The sequence below is a fragment of the Urocitellus parryii genome, chromosome 2 (genome assembly GCF_045843805.1).
Source record: "Urocitellus parryii isolate mUroPar1 chromosome 2, mUroPar1.hap1, whole genome shotgun sequence".
Lineage (NCBI taxonomy): Eukaryota > Metazoa > Chordata > Mammalia > Rodentia > Sciuridae > Urocitellus > Urocitellus parryii.
The window spans coordinates 200,689,483-200,708,426 of record NC_135532.1 but is presented as its reverse complement, the minus strand read 5'-3'; positions in this window follow the sequence as shown (position 1 = coordinate 200,708,426).

The following is an 18,944-nucleotide window of genomic DNA, read 5'->3' as shown; positions in this document are numbered from 1 at the left end:
GGCCTAGTGGAAATTCACTGAGGGCCTTAGCAACCAACACCTGCTTTTTTTCCCTGTGACCTCAGAGATAAGAACACCTCTTCCTCCAGGTGTAGAGAGCGCACTTCAGGAATGCTGGTTTTATGGCCTGCTTCAGGAGAAGATCAGCTGCATTTTATGGCCTGCTTTGGGGGAAGGTCAGAGAATTCTTTCTGCATTTTATGCCTTGCTTAGGGAGAGAAGGGGCGAGAGGAAGGGGAGACTCACCTTCCTGCTTCTGCTGTTTTTCTCAAATGCCGAGGAGCCTTATTTTGGGTTAGTATGTCTGAATCCCATGAACCACCAAACTTTAAAACAACATTAGGGACATATCAGTGTCATTTTTTTTTTTGTTTGTTTTTCAAGGAAAAAAAAGTCTTTTAAGAATTTTAACAAATTTTAACAAATCATCAGGCCATTTAGCTCTATTTCCTGAACGTTTTATCTTATTTAGAATATCCTAATCGTAGCAGATGCTGGCATATAAGAGAAACAACTGCAGGAGTCACCAAAAAGACTACTAAAATGCTTTTTTACTGAAAATGCTTCCCTGACAAAATTTAGACCATTATTATCTTTTTTCCTTTTGTGCTGTGGTTGGAGGCAAGATGATGTTCATTTGTCCTGTGGTTGTATTTTCTGCATATTATCGATCTGAGAGGCAAATAGCATTCTGAGCAGAGAATGTTTTCTTAGACTTTTGCTCCTTTTATCCACCAGGATAACACATCAAATGAGCAATTTTGAGATCTGTCTGATTGTCATTCTTCACACAGTTTTGCCATGTGGTGGGACATCAGCAGAACACATACTCCATTGGTCTTTAGAGAATTAATGACAATATATTCTCTAGTAAATGTAGGCTACCTTGCCTGCCTGGTATTAGTGAGGCTCCTGGGAAACATTACTGAATAAGACACATAGTCCTTAGGGAATCGCAGTTTAGTGCTTGTTTATTGAGCTACTACAACAATTTACAGAGCTGACGTTTTAGTCAAGGAAATAAAAGCAAATCTACAAACCAGCATTTATGGAGAAGCAGGTTTCCAGCTTTCAAAGAGCAAAATACAATGTTTGCTGCAAAGTAATGAACAGGGTTATTGGAACGGAAAGGAGCAATTTAACTCATTTTGATGGAAGTTTGATTATATATTTCTACCTTTGCAAAAATTTAAATTTAGCTTAACGATATCCATTTGCCTCTGTACCTTTTTCCCTCAATCATTCCTTCTATTCAGTTTAGATGGACAGGCGATTAGATGATTGAATAGAATGTTTCTCTGACCTTTTCTGCTACTCCTTGCTTCATCTCTCTCTCTCCCTTTCTTTCTTCCTTTAACATTGTTCAGCCATCCTTAATGATTATTATTTTATGATCATAATGATTATTATAATACCTGGGTTTATATACGGTGAGAGAGAAGGAGTTTAGTAAATGTGTCAATGGTGTGAAGACAATAGGCATACAAAAGAGTGAATGAGAATTTGAGTAGTTTATAAATTGAGAACAAGAGTAGAATATGTGACCCTAGAATTTTGACTTCTTTTTAAAAATTTTTTTTGTAGCTATAGATGGACAGGATGCCTTTATTTTATTTGCTTATTTTTATGTGGTACTGAGAATCGAACCCAGTGCCTCACATATGCTAGGCAAGTGCTCTGCTGCTGAGCTATGGCCCCAGTCTGAAATTTGACTTCTAATGGTATGATGTTGATATATCTTCAGTTTGGAGTAACTATTGGTGAGAATAATGAAGACAAAAGTGAATTCAACTTTCTCTTCTGTGTGAGGTGGTATGGCAAGATTAAGGGGGAAAACCTTTGCAGAGAGAAACAGGGCTAGGCCTTGAATAAACTGTAGGGTTTGTCCAGAAGCACTACTCCTTGATTTAACATTGTGGGACATTTGCATCCAAAAATGAATCTGAAGCGAAATCATGAAGTGTGTTTCTGCTCAGAAGGAAAAGGTTGTAGGATGGGGTGAGGGCCTCACAAGTTAAAGTGATGGTAATGGGTTTGTTTGAGGGAGATTTGATTCCACTTGGTGGTCATTAAAAAACTATAGTGGGAAAAATTGTCATTACTAACAAGATCAGAAATACCTGCATGAGTAACAAATGGTTGAATAAGAGAGTCATTGTAAAATTTGCAGTGGCATCAGACAGTAGCTGGTAAAATGTCTCTGATGCTTAAATAGTTTCATCAGAACAACTTCCTCAGAAGCCCTGCCTCTTCTGGGATGAGGGTTCAGTGCACTGACCAGAATCATAAACTAAGGTGAGGCTGCAGCTTTGGGCAAGGCTCATACCTCCCATGGCCAAAGGTTTTCAGAAGCTCCAACAGGCAGATGGGGGGACAGGGTGACGGGTGTTCTAGAAAAGCCACTCATGCCAAGTTTCAGACATGGTAGGAGTCTGCTGGAAAAAAGGTCTATTTGTGGTTTATAGAAGAACTTGAGAAGAGCAGAGAAGGGCTGTCAGCCTGGTCACTGCTGAGTTAGAAGAGCTGTGGATTCTGAGCACATTTTAGGATCGGGCTTCCAGGTTCGGATGGGGATGTGAAGGAAGAGCAGAGTCAGAGGAGTGTTCTGGCTCTGGGTGCCAGTCGTGACACAGAAGCAGGTGGAGGCTTGGTGATGGAGCAATAATTTCTTCCAATGCACAATAATTTCTGAAATGCTCTTCAGAATTTCTCCCCATTGAGTCAATGAAATTGTAAAAACAAGAAAGGCTAAAATAAGAAGTGCATGTATAAGTTTGATTGGATATGAAATGTTTGTATCATAGGTTGGCTTTCTTAAACTCTGGAGGCATTTGTATATTGCAAAAAAGTTTAAAAAGTTGATGCCAACTTGAGGGTTATTGTTTTGCTTCTGAAAAATTACTTCTTCTCCATCTGCCACATTGATACTTGTTCGATTTTTTTCTTTAGAGCTCAAATTAGGTACTTCATTAGGTAAGATCAAATTTGTTTTAATTAATAAGTTGTATCCAACATTAGGCATATCCTTTACATTAGTCAAATGAGTTTCTTCAGCTCAGATGAGAGTTCTATTGCTTCTCTTCAAAAATTTTTGCTGCTCTATCCATTAAATTCTTTTCTTTTGGACTTCTTTTTTTTTTTAAAAGAGAGAGAGAGAGAATTTTAATATTTATTTTTTAGTTTTCGGCGGACACAACATCTTTGTTTTTGTATGTGGTGCTGAGGATCAAACCTGGGCCGCACACCGGCCAGGCGAGTGAGTGCGCTACCGCCTGAGCCAAAACCCCAGCCCCTCTTTTGGACTTCTTATAAAGATTAAGTTATCTTAGATCTCCTGGCTTTGTCTCTTAAGTTTTTTTTTTTTAACTTCTCTGCAAATGCTTTTCACTTTTTCTAAGAGTTCTGGAAGTTTTCTACCTTACTTTTCTAATTCTGTTGATAATAATTCTACAGAATCTCATCCGTTGTTCACCAATTCCATTGCACTAAAGAATGTAATTGTCATATGTAAGTGTGTGTGTGTGTGTGTGTGTGTGTGTGTATCTCAAAACAACTTTTCTTTTTCTCAGATTTTATCTTTTTTAAATAACTTCCTACTTAGACAAAATGTCTTCTCTAATGTTTTTAAAAAGGGGGGTTAGAAATTTTCTATACTTTTACTTTTTTCTTGTTTCTTTAGGCTTCCCCCCCCCCATCTGCTTGTCTTGACTATCTTCTAACTATTGACTCTTTAGAATTTCTTTGCTTCTTTTTGCAAATAAGCAGGCATGAGTGGGATGAGGAATGAAAGAGTAACAGAATAAGTAAGATGGAGGGAATTCTAGTCTTCTCTGTATTTAGAAATTTATGTGATTTCTCTCAAATATAGTTGTGGATCATGCCTTAGTTTTCTGTTGCTATAACAAAATGCCTAAGATTAGATAATTTATAAAGGAAAGAGGTTTATTTTGGCTTATGGTTCTGGAGTCTGGGAAGTCCAAGAGTATGGACTTTTGCTATTTCTACTCATGGCAGAAAGCTGAAATGAAAAAAAAAAAAAAAAACACAAGGGACTATATTCCCTTATAACAACTCACTCCCATGAAAAGGCATGAATCCCTCTTAACATTATCTAGTCACCTCTTAAAGGACCCCCAGCACTGCCACAGGGACAGACAACACCCCAACTACAGCAGATCAGATCAAAAAGAAAGGGAGAAAGGAGGAAAGAGAGAAGAAAGGAAGGAAGAAAGGAGGGTAGACAACAAAAAAACGAAAGGTTTAAATCTGTGGTAGTGTAACTATACAGAATTACATTGTCAAATTATAGACTGATTACTTGTAAAGAGAAGGGTGTGAATTTAGAAAAACTCATGGCAACAACGTCAGGGAATACACCTCATGGCCACGTCAGGGAATTTTGTCCCTAGGTCACAGAGGTTCTGTGCTGGAGTAATTTCCTGGGTTCTTTAACTGTTCCAGCCTCTTGTGAGACCAGCCTGACACAGCTCCTAGTGAACTTGGCGTGGAGGATTCAAGTGCAAACCAGGAGCACATGATACATGGTAACTTTATGTCCCCTTGCTAGCTCCAGATCTGCCACCTCATCCCGAAATTTCCCACCATTAAGCAAATGATCAGGGGCAGTGGTGCACATCTGTAATCTCAGCAGCTGGGGAGGCGGAAGCAGGAGGATCACCAGTTCAAAGCCAGCCTCAGCAATAGTGAGGCACTAAGCAACTCAGTGAGACCCTGTCTCTGAATAAAATAGAACATAGGGCTGGGGATGTGGCTCAGTATTCAAGTGCCCCTGCGTTCCATCCTTGGTCCTCCCATCCCACCACACAATGTCCATGACAGACCAGCTACTTTGGAAATACCTGGGGATTACCCATAAATGCTGGTTTGCCAGTCTCATTTCAGAGGTCCAGTTCAGTTGGTGTGTTACAGACCTGGGGATATGCATTTGAACTTCTTTCCAAGCAATTTTTATGATTAACCAGGTTTGGGAGTCACTGACCTAATCTAGAATGTCTTAAACCCCATGCAATTATGATATTATTCGTGGTGTGTGTGTGTGTGTGTGTGTGTGTGGTGCTGGGGATTATTCTGCTTTTTCATTTTCAAACACTTTTCCCTTTGTAATTTCTAAAAATAACAGGGCATAATTTAGCTTTTTTTTTTTTTTAAATGAGAGCCAATTTAAATTAATTTTGTTCTTTTAGAGCTTCATGAGAATTGTGAAGATGACTGGAGACCCCCTGAAGTTGGCAACCAGAAATTATTGCCCTAACTGTAGGGTGATTGTAGTTACATCTGAACAGGGTATGATTTGAAAAGGAGATAGCAAGCAATCCCCTACAAATTCTTTGCTGGGGTTCTTAGATCTGAAGAATTAATTTCATCATGTGTGGTGATGACTTAGGAAAATCCTATTGTGCCTTTTTAGGATGATAGTGTGGAATTGATGGGGAAATATGAGTAAATGCAGCTGGGGGGCTTTGCAAGTGCTAACAGGAGCAGGATGCTACCTACCAGGAGAGAACATGTTTCACAGAAATTTTTAAATAGAAATGTTCTTCATGAATACATTTTTATTAGTATTATTCTGGAATTTGAGTACTAGCTTTGTTTTCTGAAGTAACAAGTACAGATACATTTGTTGCTAATGATTCAGTTGACATAGTCTGGTTTAATTTGGGGTGGGGGCTATTTAAATTAATCCATAATTCAAATCCATTAATACTGATAGAAATGTCCATATTTAAAATGGAATATGCAAATACATGAAAACAAAAGCCATTTAAAAAAAATTTTTTTTTTAACCTAGGAACTCTGCCTTCCAGCATTCAAGCATCTGGTTTCTCTTCTCTTCACTGCCAAAGCTGAGAATCAGAGCCCTTTTTGAAGAGAGCTTAGATTTAAAATTCAGATAACCCCCATTCAGTGTGAGCTCTGTACCCATCACAGAAGGACATTTGCTGTCCATCTGTTGTTGGGTGAAATGGGGGAGCGTGGAGTTAGCACCATCGTCAGAAGGAGGGCTTTGAGTTTATCTTGCACTGTATTTTTTTTTTCTGACTGCAATCTGATGACACAGATATACACCATTCTGTGCTCTGAAATCACCCAAACACAATTGCCTAAGGCCCCTATATAATTCCGTGCTAACTAAACAATAACACCTTCATCTAAATGGTCTGTGTGATTACACAGACAAACTGCAGGCTTTCTCTTAGGTTTACCACTCCCCGAGGAACTTTCAATCTCATTGTATCCATCTCTAATTTCTTCTCCCTCTCATTCTGTTTATAAGTGCAACTTGGGACTCAATGCAGCGAAACATTTGTAAGGTTTAGGGGTTTAAAACTCCACCTCTCAGGATAAAACAAATCAGCAAGCAAATCCCTTCTGCAGATTATTGCATTGTCATCAAGATGAGATTGAAAATATGTATTAAATCTAATTATAGAACATGTGCATATACAATCCCTAAGAAAAGAGCTATTCAGACATAAAATATGTCCAAGATATGTATACAAAAGGCATACAGAACAATAGCAAGAATATGCGTTGGCTCTTGCTCAGTGTTTTAAAGCCACCAGTTCTCCTAGGACACAAAGTGTGCATTCACACAGGGATACATATTCATGTGCATGCACACTCCCATGTACACTATGACCTATGATACTGTGTTAATTTTCTATGCTGTATAGAAAATCACCACAAAATTAGTGGCTTATATACAGCAATATTAATTTATTATCTGGCATTAGTTTATTGACATGAAGGCATCAGCTAATTATACATCCTCACCTGAAGGCTAATCTAGCAAAATCCATTTCCCATGTCTCTCAGGTTGTTGGCAGAATTCTCTTTCTTTCGGTTGAATGACAAGGTAAGCGTTTTCCCCCAAGTAGTTGGCAGGGCCACTCTCAGCTCCTAGGAGCAGCTTCCAGTAGCCTAGAGGACTCCCTCCATAGACCCTCCTGCAACATGGCAATTGGTTTGTTCAGTCTTAAGCACTCACTTGATTTGGTCAGGCTTACCCAGAATAAACTTTCTTTTAATTAGCTCAGAAATAACTAATTGAGCACCTTGATTAGACTGATAAAATTCTTTTACCTTTGCCATGTGATGTGACCTAATCATGAAAGATTATCATGTAACCTCATGATAATCAGACTCTGCCCACAATCCCAAAGGATACTAAATAAGGCATGTACACCAGAGGGCAGGGATTTGGGAACCCATTTAGAACTCTGCTTACCATAAGCACCTTAGAATTTATAACCTCTGTCTTAATTCATATACCCCGAACTGTGATTTTTTTTTATAAACTCAAAACCACTATTTCATTTTTTATTTTACTATATGCCTAACCATTGGCCTCAAGCTCCTGGGTCACCACTTGTGATTCCTCTTGGCCTCTTGCTGAGGACCTTATTTGGCCTTATGTACTTGGTGAATTTTCCCACTAGAATAATCTCAAACCTAGGAATTGGCCTGAAGTCAAGATGCTCATTGATAGTTGAACACTTGCCTGCTGACTGTCACAGATATATGCAAGGTCTCTGATCCTATGCAAGAGGAGGGGGAAGAGAAATGAAAATACCTCCAGAAATAGCTGTAGGTCTATAAATTTCCACATACTTGTTTGTAGGGTGGCTGCAGCCCGTTAAATGATAAAGAAAACAGAAGGGAAATTTTTTTTCCACCTAGTCAGCCTGGCAGTTGTAGTGTTGTAGAGTCCCTTATTTGATTTGAAATGCCCTCTGACATTTCTGAGTAAGGTAGGGAGGGTATGCCTTCTTGGTCAATTGGCCCCAAGTGCTCTACAGGACCAGGGGGATACATTTTCCCAAAACCTCCTATTTTCCTATTTTAATCCAGAATGGATTTCTTCACAGAAGCAAAGTTTTGTACAGTGTTTAGATTAGTAGGTCAACCTGTAAAATTAACACAGAAAACAGATGATAAAGCATGTGCATAGCATGCATGAGGCCCTGGGTTCAATTCTGAGAGACAGAGGGAAAGAGGGTGGGGTGGGGATGGAGACAGGAGAAGATACCATAAATGCAGAAAAGCTCAAAATAGTTTCATGTCTGTTACATGTTTATAATTTTTAAAAAATATTTTATTTTTTAGTTGTAGTTGGACACACCACCTTTATTTCACTTATTTATTATTATGTGGCGCAGAGGATCAAACCCAGGGACTCGCACGTGAAAGGCAAGCACTCTACTGCTGAGCCACAACCCCAGCCCTACCATTTTTTTTTTCTTACAGACTTGGCTTACATCTTGTGTTAGGCAGTTTTCCATGACTATAACAAAATACCTGAGATAATCAAGTTAAAAATAGTAAAGGTTTATTCTGATTCATAGTTTTGTAGATTTAAGTCCATGGTGAGTTGGCCCTATTGCTTTGAGTCTGTGGTGAGGAGGAATGTTTGGGTTCAAAGTGTTATCAAACCTGCTAAAATTATGTTCTTGGTGACTATACTACTGTGGAAAACAGTTCGGTGGTTCTTCTAAAAGGATCTTCAACATAGAATCATCATGTGACCCAGCAATTCCATTCCTAGATATATACTCAAGATATCTGAAACCTAGTGTTTAAACAAAAGCTTATGCATGAATGTACAGCAACTTTATTCGCTATGTAAAAAAAAATACGGAAACAACTTAAATGTCTGTCACCTGATGAATGGATAAACAAAATGTATCCATACAATAAAACTATTTGACCTTAAAAGGAATAAAACTCTGATGTATGGTATGATATAGATGAACCTTGAAACCACAATTTTAAATAATTTTGTATGTGAAAAGGCCAGATGCAAAAAAACCACACATTATATGATGCCATTTGTTAAAAACATTTCAAAGGACCAAATCTGTGAGGACAGAAAATACATTAGTGTTCTGCTTGCTGTTCTAGGGTCCTCACCTATTGCTTTTTCCAGCTATAGGTTCTTTGTCCAGATTATAGCTATCCTTTAATCCTCACCTGAAATGTCACACCCTTAACAAAGAAAATCCTAAAGGGATTAGGTGTTTTCTCCTCACCGCCTCAATACAACAACAATAATGAAACATGTTGAATTACTCTTCTGGCATTTTAATTTCCTAACATTTGTTACAGTTTTAATAGAACTTACAAAATCATTCAATTCCTGATGCAATGAGGAATGTGGTCTCTGAAGGCAAATGGGCACAAGCTGACTTCTAGTAAGCTCCCTTGTGCCTTAGAAAATAACTTGGCATCTTTGAAGTTTCAGTTTGTTCCTTTGGAAAGCACAAAAAGAGCAATTAGCATATACTCATATACTTTTGGAAATTAAAAGATATAATATATGTAAAGCATTTTAATAAAGTTTCAGAAAAATGAAAAAAAAATGGGGGGTTAGGGTCGTGGCTCAGTGGTAGAGTGTTTGCCTAGCATGTTGTGAGGCACTGGGTTTGATCCCCAGCACCGCATAAAAATAAATAAATAAAATCAAGGTATCATGTCCATTTACAGCTTAAATAAATAAATAAATAAATAAATAAATAAATAAATAAATTAGTGTTTACTTTGGTTTGGGGAAGTCAGGGGGAAGAAGGTGATGTTTAAAAAGCACAAGGTTTCTTCTTTGGTAATGAAAATATTCTAGAATAGTCTACAGCAAAGTTTGTGCAAAGCTGTGAAGGCACTGAAAATCCTTGCATTATATATTCCAAATGGGTGAATTGTGTCGGGAGAGAACTCTATCTCAATAAAACTGTGTATAAGAGTTGGCGACTGCTGGAAGAAAATCATGTTGGGCAAGAAGGAAACGTAGAAATCCAGGCTTCTTTTATCAGTAAGAGATGGAGCCTCTTTTCTGGTCAAGTCACTTGCCAGGCATATTCAATCACTGAGAATATCCATTATCCTCTAGTTTTATGTCCAAAAAGTTCCATTGCGATTTTGTTGCTCACTCATTAGATTGAAAGAACTCAAACTGGTGTCTGATATTGAACTCTATGAAGAACATAGCATCTTTTTGTTTGCAAGTTTATCTTATGCAAAGTACCTTCATGTGGAGGTTCAGAGAAGGGGTGAGACTTAGAGGATTGCTTCAGTGTTATAGCCACAAAGTCAAAGAACCAGGTTTTCAAAGACAGAAATGAGAACAAGAAGTTGTTTTCGAGTTTTGTGGAGCTGAACTGGATCCAGAGCTTTGAGAGACGAGCCAAGGAAGGAAGTGATGTTAGGCAGATTTCCACCACTGTCACAAATACCTGAGATAGTCAGCTTATGAAGAAGAAATACTGATTTTGGCTCACAGAGTTAGAGGGTGCAGTCCATGGTCTGTTGGACTTCTTACTATGGGATGCCATCTCAGTTGGGCATGGCAAAACTACTCACCTCAGGATGGGAAAGTGAAAGAGAGGAAAGGGTTGAGGCCCAATGTCCCTTCCAGGACATACTTCCAAAGACTCAAAGACTTCCACTAGGCCCCAACACTCAGAATACACAATGCCTTCCAAAAGTGCCACTCTGGGAACCAAGCCTTGAACTTACTGGTATTTAGGGGACATTTAAAATCTAAACTATAGCAGAAACCAACAGAATGATACTCATAAAAGCAGGCACTTTGAATGTGTTCTTATTTTAAGAATTGTTTCAATGTTCATCTACTGGGAATGGCTATGTATTTAAAATTATAATAGCTTTATTTTACAGATGAGGAAACCGAGACCTGAGAGACGGTTACAGTGAGTGATAAAGTTGTAATTGAATCACAGGTCTGTATGGTGGGGAGTAAGGCTGCTGCCTTTTTCTCCTTCTTCTCATTTAACTTGGGTTCTTACCTGGGGGTAACTTTGCCCTTCATCCCCAAGGTCACTGGTCAACATCTGAAGATAATTTTGGTTGTGACAACTATGTGGGTGAATACACTGGCATCTGGTTGGATAGAGGATAAGGAGGCACCACAACATCCTGCAATACCAGAACTGTCTGGCCCCCCATCTCAGTAATGCCCTGGCCTTATGCACAACTTTGTATCCCATCACCTCCTCTATGTTCAGCAAATATCTGTAGATGATTCCAGTGCCCAGATTCATATCCCTAATCCAGACATCTGTCAGGAGCTTTGAGCTTACGTATGTAACAGCTGCTTTGACTCTTCTCAGACTCAAAATATTCAGTCATTGTATATTCTGCAAATATTTAGATATCAAATTTTGGAGTAATGATGACGTTTTTTGTTTATAGTTTATTTCATTGAGTTGGGACATAAAGATAAGTTCCACATATTGTGATTGATAGGTATGTCCCTGAATATTAGCCTTTCTCCTTTTCTTTTTATTTAGGTAACTTAAGAAAAATGGGTCATTTTTCTTGTCAGTTCTGCTGATTGTAACCCAGGTGGTTCTAAGTTTCCTGTATATTAGTAATTGGTCAAGAAACTTGATTAGATGTTTTATTAGATTCAAGTTCAGCTTTTTTGGGGGGGGCAAATTTAATTCATATGGAGCATTATGTTCTATCAGGAGCACATAAAGTCTATTGGTTTTTCTTTGTGGTTTTAGTAGCTATTGTTGATCAATACCTATCTTCATTTACTCATTTGTAGATGCAAAATGGTGATATACTAACTGAATAATTTCTTCTTTATTTATTAGTTGGAGTATTTCTATGTAAAAAAAAAAACAACTACTCATCTAGGAGTGATTACCCTTTGGTATAATTCATATAGGAAAGCAAGATAAATCTTTAATTTTTCCCTTTATTTAACAGTTTTGAAATGATTTATTTCAAATTATTATTGCTCTGTGGCAACCACTTAGTTTTATTATGGACTTATAGACTGAGACTTATTTGATACGTTTTAACCAGTGGTACTTCTTATCACTCAGTTTGTCCCATCTGTGGCAATTGAGAGACTTTTGAAGTTGCTATGTATTCCCTCCAGATGTTGGGAGCCAGGGAGCAGCGGTGGCCAGCTGCTCTGAGTCCCTTGGCATTTAAATGGGGATTGTCCCCTAACTTTTCCACCTGAGGCTGGCACAACTTTGGTTTTTCCCTTACCTCAATTGTTCTTTCTTGTTCATACATTGGACTCTGGTTCCTTTGTTGATGTGATTCTATTTGAGTTCTATTCTATTTTTAGGCAAATACTCTGTAATTTTGTTTTTTGAAGAGAAGAGTTTCTTATAGATTCCCAAGGTTATTACTTGTGGGGTCTTTAAAACAATATCTAGGGGAAGAGAGATATCTGGGGCAAAATATCTAGAAATTGAGAGAGTCTGCTCTTTTGATCTAATCCCTTTGTAAAACTACAAATTATGCCACTTCTGTGATTAAAACTTATTTTAAAAATATTTTTTAGTTGTAGATGGTCACAGTATCTTTATTTACTTATTTTTATGTTATGCTGAGATTCAAACCCAGTGCCTCATGCATGCAAGGCAAGTGATCTACCACTGAGTTACAACCCCAGTCCCTATGATTAAAACTTTTAAAGGCCTATACTTACAGTCAAAACCAAGGCCAAACTCCCCAAGAAACCTATTATCCTCCGCATCCTGCTTAACCCTGCTTCTTACTTGGCCTTTGCTGACCTGCAGCCACTTTTGCAGTTTCTCCCAAATGCCACTGTTTCTCCAGCTTATTGTCTTTTGCTCACTGTGGCCTTTCTGCCTTTTTGCAGTGTACTCCCTTTTCTTCCACCTTTGTCTCCTTATCTCGTGTCCCTCCTTTAGGTCTCAGTTTAGATGTCATTTCCTCCATGAAGCCTTCTTTTACACAGATTGCCCATCTCGTGATTGCCCTGGGACTTTTTGATCTTGTTCAGTGAAGACCAGGTAGTATCTGCTAATTGCTCTCATGAGTGTCTCAGTTTGAATGATGCAGGATATAATTGCTCACTTTCTGAATCTCCAGTTCCAGAACTGTGCTATGTGTTTATCTTAATTGCCTTCCATGGCATCCCGTAATGCACCTAGACTTTTTCAGATACAATTGTAATTTCTTATTTGCTTTATTTGTTTTAGTTATGGAATGAATTATCGCCACCCAACATTCATATCTTGAATTCCTAACCTCCAACATGACTGTATCTGAACATAGGGCTTTTAAAGAGGTAATTAAAATTAATGATGTTCATAAGGATAGGATCCTAATACACATGCACTGATGTTCTGATTAGAAGAGGAAAAGATACAGAGATGCGTGCACACAAAGAGTCATCTGAGGACAAAGTAAGAAGGTAAGTATCCACAAGCCAAGAAGAGAAGTCTCAAGAGAAACTGAAACTACAGATACCTGGATCTTGGACAACCAGCCTACCAAACTGTTTAAAAATATTTTTCTGTTGGTTAAGCCACCCATTCTGTGGTATTTTTGTTATGGCAGCTCTTGGAAGCTAATACAGTCTTTTTTTTTTTTTTTTTTTACTTGTGAGACGTACTAATTATATATTTCCACTCCTGGTTGTAGTACCAGATAAGTAGTGGGCATTATATCAGTAAGAGTTCAATCAAAGAAACAGAATCACTGGGAGTGACACATAATAAATATGGCATAATATAAATGCATTAGGTCTTTATTCTCGGTTCCTATCACCTCACTCCTAAAACCCTTGTGCATTGTTATAGAGCTTTTCCTGCTTCTGCTGGTTCTCAATGGCTTTAGCTCAAAATAATCCCTACACCAAAGAGGCACATTTTGGGATGGCATATTCTGGTACCTTTCACAGATTACCAAAATTATCCGGTTTCTTTTTGTTTAGCCTCATCCATTTACTGACTGCATTTTTATTCATTAGGCATGGACTGAAGAGGGAGAAGAGGGAATTTCTGAAACACATAATATGCTGTGACATTGAAACATTTTGTTTTCTAAATTTCCCAGGGTCCAGCAGTTTGAAGTGGAACAAAAAAAAAACATCATTATCGTTGATTACTTGTATTGAAGGGCTATATATGTTTCAACACATTAACTCACAAAAATGATTTATTGCCACAGTATCTAAATAATGCTTTGTAACCGGCAACTGTAGTTTTTAGATAAGTGGCAATTTGCATGAACAATGTTCAGTCTCTTTTTCTCTTAGATCCTTGAAGTGACTGACTACACAAAGGCGCCCTGAACATGGGAAATTTTCCTTTTGTGGCAAATAGACCAGCATCAGTTTAGGAACTGTCCCCAGAATTTTGGATTTTCATCCATTCTTGAGATCTTCCATTTGGCTACTGACGTCAAAGTACATGCTCAGGTTTAACCAACCAACCCTTCAAAGGCAAATACGTTAGTTACTTTGGCAAATGTCTGCAGTGGTTAAATTGTAATTGAAATATAGGCAGACTTTTTTTCCAATTAAACCTCAGGTATCATTTTTTAAAATGTGAATAATTGCACGTCACTAGCATTCCTCTTTTGATTGGTTTGACTCTGCACAATTATTTTTTTTTTATCTTTCCAGCTGCTTCATTAGAATTAAAGAGAGAGAAAATGTCCCCATGACCCTCCTCTCTCCATCTAAAGAGATAAAAGTCACAAAATGAAAAATGCAAATATATTTTCATGACTCTTCTCTATTTTAATACAAACATAAGGATGATAACCAACTCTTTTTTTTTTCCTAATTACTTCCATATAGAATTATGCATGGGCAGAGGTAGGAGAATTTGGCAACTATATGTGAGGAATTTGCATTCACCCAAAACAATGCAGATAGGAGAGAAATGAGCTGAAATAACCAGAATGAGAAACTGGTAATAAATCATAAATGATAATCAGAAAGATCCTGATAAATCAGTGGCAAGGATCTAACAGGTCTCTAAAGGTTCATAAAATTCTTTGGCTGCTTCCAGCATAGCCCAGTCTTGTCTGAGCACCATCCAGCCAGACTTCCTCATGCCAGCTATTATTGCAGTTCACTTCTTTCTCCTCCCATCTCATCAACTCTCCCAGCTCTTAGAAATTAAAAGACTTCTCTTTTCTGGTTCTCATTTGGCCGCCGAAAGACCGAGACTCACTCAGACCACTAGAGGGATCTCTCTTCTACGGAAAGGAAAAAGAAAACTAAATTGCATAATAAAGTATAAAGTTGGGATGAAACAGGACATAGGGAAGCAGGACAGAAAATGAACTATCGCAATTTTCAAAGATGTTTCAGTGTCTGCAAAGAGGACTCTGCCCCTGTGGAGTCTGACCTTTCTGAGGTCCTGGGAAGATTGACAGATAGAGCCCCTGCTACACAAATACTTTGAACTGCTCCAGCAGTCTTCAATGATATTTCAAAGGGAGAAGACTGCTAGCCGAAGCAACGACAGTGCGGTTCATTAAGGCCAGCTGCCACAAGCGCCCACTGAACTGAACCCCTCTTTTATAGTAGTTTTTATGAACTCCATATGTTGACATTTGAACCCCTTAGAAGTTGCAAAAACCAGGAGAGTGAGGCAATACGTGAATTAGAGGATGAATGTAAATTAGGTGATAGAATACATGTAAACATTGCAAGGTTCATGGCTGAAGCTCCTATAACAAGAGAGATAAAGCAGAGAAAAGCATCCACATTTATTTAATACGTTTTATGTGACATAAAAGCCTTCATGAGGAAATGAAGACCTAAGGAAATGGGCACCTGTGTACTTTTTAAAGCTTGGTTTGATGAAGAAGGAGATAGAGGTAGAGAAGAATGGTAGGAACAGAAGTGTAATCTTAATGTATCAAACTGAGGACCGCAGCAAGTTTCAGATTCTTTCCTCTGTCCCAGTGTCTCCAGAAATAAGGGCAAGCCCTTTCCTCTGAATGCAGGGAGGATACCTCTCAAATGAGGATCTTGTTGCCTGCTTCAGGTGGAAGTGAGGAAATCCTTCCCAGGTTTTATGACCTACTTCAGGATGAAAGGGGAGGGGGAAACCCCTGAGAGTCCACTACTTCTGTGGTTTTCTAAAATCCTTCAGCTTAAAATATTTTAGAAAGTACACTAGAAGAGCTGAGCTTCTAGTGATATGCCTAAACTCATCAGGAATGAAACTAATTGCTTCACAAATTTAAAAGTTACATGATGGTGTGTGTGTGTGGGCACATGTGTGGGTATGTGTGTATCATATGGTAGTTAATTAATCATTTAATTCTCACAATTAATAAAGCAGATATTTTGACTCCCATTATGTTCATGGGGAAGTTATTGCTTCAGCTACTAAGTTTAAAATTCAGAATTTGAAGCTCAGCTCTTCTAGTGTACTTTCATTTTAGTTAATTTTCCAGTAGAAATAACCAGAGTTTTGGAAGAAAATGACGGTCCTATTGCAAATGTGTGTGTGTGTGTGTGTGTGTATATATATATTTTTAAACTCTATTTATTCTACAGGAAAAAAATATATATTTTGCTAAGGAATATAATACAGATGATACTGTAGTCTTAACAGACTTAAGGAAGTTTAGATAAAATTGTAACAGTTCTATGTAGTGACATTTAAAAAGATGGCTGGAAAGGCTGTTAGAAGTATCAAAGAGTGAAATGTTGACAAAATGATAAAAGTAACATTTGCAAATGACCTTGGCTATGAGTAGAATTTAAAGATACAAAGATAGAGTAGGAAAAAACATTTAAGGCAGGAAAGCATTATAAAAACTACTCAAGGGGCCAGGGTTGTGGCTCAGTGGCAGTGAGCTTGCCTAGCACGTGTGAAGCACTGAGTTCCATCCTCAGAGAGTCCACTACTTCATTTTACAAAAAATGAAGGTATTGTGTCCAACTACAACTAAAAAAATTTTTAAAAACTTCTCCGATGTGATACTGCAATCTGTATACGGGGTAAAAATGGGAGTTCATAACCCACTTGAATCAAATGTATGAAATATGATATGTCGAGAACTATGTAATGTTTTGAACAACCAATTAAAAAACCATCAAAAAAACACTTCTCAATAATAGAAACACAACATTGTCATTAGCCTAGATATTATAATATAAATATATATATATATAAAATATTAGTAGAGGGGGTAGAGAGAGGTGATGGGAGGGGAGGGGAGGGGAGGGAGGATAGGAAGGGTAGCAGAATACAATAGACATTAGTATGGCTGTATGTATAAACGTGGCTGTAAAACCAATGTGATACTGCAATCTGTACATGTGGAAAAATAAGAATTCATACCCCATTTGAATCAAATGTATGATATGTCAAGATCATTGTAATGTTTTGAGCAACTAATAAAAACAATTAAAAAATATATTATAAAAATTAATATTTGGTAGTGAACTCGCAAAGTAAGATTGGATCACATCTTGGTGATGTTTAGGGGAAACTTAAATACCAGGCTCCAAATTTCTGAATCTGAATATGAATCTTTTTGAGTGAGGAAATTTTTAATAGTAGGAAATTAGAGGAGGAAAGGACTGAAATGTACCTACTGAACAACTATATTTTGGAAAATGTGTAGTGACTATGAACAAGCTCTGTATTACCCTGGGAATAATAAGCACAACATATTCTTCTATTTTTTATGCTGTTATTAGTGCATTAAACTTATACATAATAGTTGTGTTCATTAACATAATCACACATGCATGGAATTTAATTTGCTCTATTTTAGTCCCTGGTGCTTTCCCTTTCCCTCCCCTTCCTCCTCTCTCTATTCCCCTTCCTCTATTCTACTGGTCTTTCTTCTTTTGGTGTTTTATAGTTATACTTAAAAGTGAAATTCACTCTAGTATATTTGTATGTACACATGGTGTTATTTTGTCAAATCCATCCCGCACTTCCTTCCTTTTCCTGTCTCTACACCTCCCCCTTAACCAGCCCAGGTACAGGTCAGCAGATGAATGAATAAAGAAAATGTGGCATATATACACAATGGGAATTCATAAATGAAATTATGGCATTTTCTGGTAAATGGTTGGAGCTGGCGAGCACCTTGCTTAGTGAAATAAGGCAGAGTTTGAAAGTCAAGAGTCAAATGTTTTCTCTCATGTGCAGAAGCTAGAACAAATAAGGGTTTTAAAAAAAGGCAGAAAGGTGGTGGTGGTGGTAGTAGTTGTCAAATATCTTTAAGATAGAAGTAAGATCAGTGGAGTAGAAGAAGAATCTGCTGCTGCTCTAAGCCACATGTAAACTGAGTTCCCAGTTGTCTAACCAGCTAGGCATCCCAGTGTTAGACATTAATAGCACTTGTTCCACATTTTCATCTAAGAAGCTAGATGGAACTTTAAAATACATTCATTTAATATGAATTAATTAGCTTAATACACATTATTCCATAAAAGTAAGGGTCCTTACTTCAAACTACCACCATTGTTTTCTCATTTCATTTGTTTCTGGGTTTTTGTTGATAGCTGCAGAGGGACTCTGCTTGGGTTCCACAGGTGTCCTTTCACACAGTCTTCTTTGACAAGAAATGAATAGTAGTTTCCACCCAGGGCAGGGAATTTAGCTTTTAGCCTCTTGGGATTTTTATTTTCATTCTCTACCAGAAGTTCCATCACTTGCTAAGCTCTGCTTGGAAGTAGAGTATAGGTCTTGCATGTTCTCTATGGTAGGCAGAATAATGGCCTCCCAAAGATACTACATCCTAGTTACTGAAGCTTGTGACTATGTTAAATTATATGGGAAAAAGAAATTAAAATACAATTAAGGTTGATAATCAATCAACTTAAATTAAGGAGATTATCTTGAATTATTAGTTGGGTCCAAGGCAATCATAAGGATTCTTAACAGTGAAAGATGGAGGCAGAAGAGTAGGTTGGAGTGAGGCCATTAGATCCGCTGCCGCTGCTAACTTTGGAGATGGAGAAACAATACCATGAGCCAAGGAATGCAGGCTGCCTGTAGAAGCTGCTGAAATCAAGGAAACAGACCTTCCCATTGAGACTGCAGAAGGAGCACAGTCCTACTGACATCGTGATTTTCATGCAGTAAGACTTCTATTGTACTTCTGTATTTATAGAACTGGGAAATAATAAGTTTGTGTTATTCTAA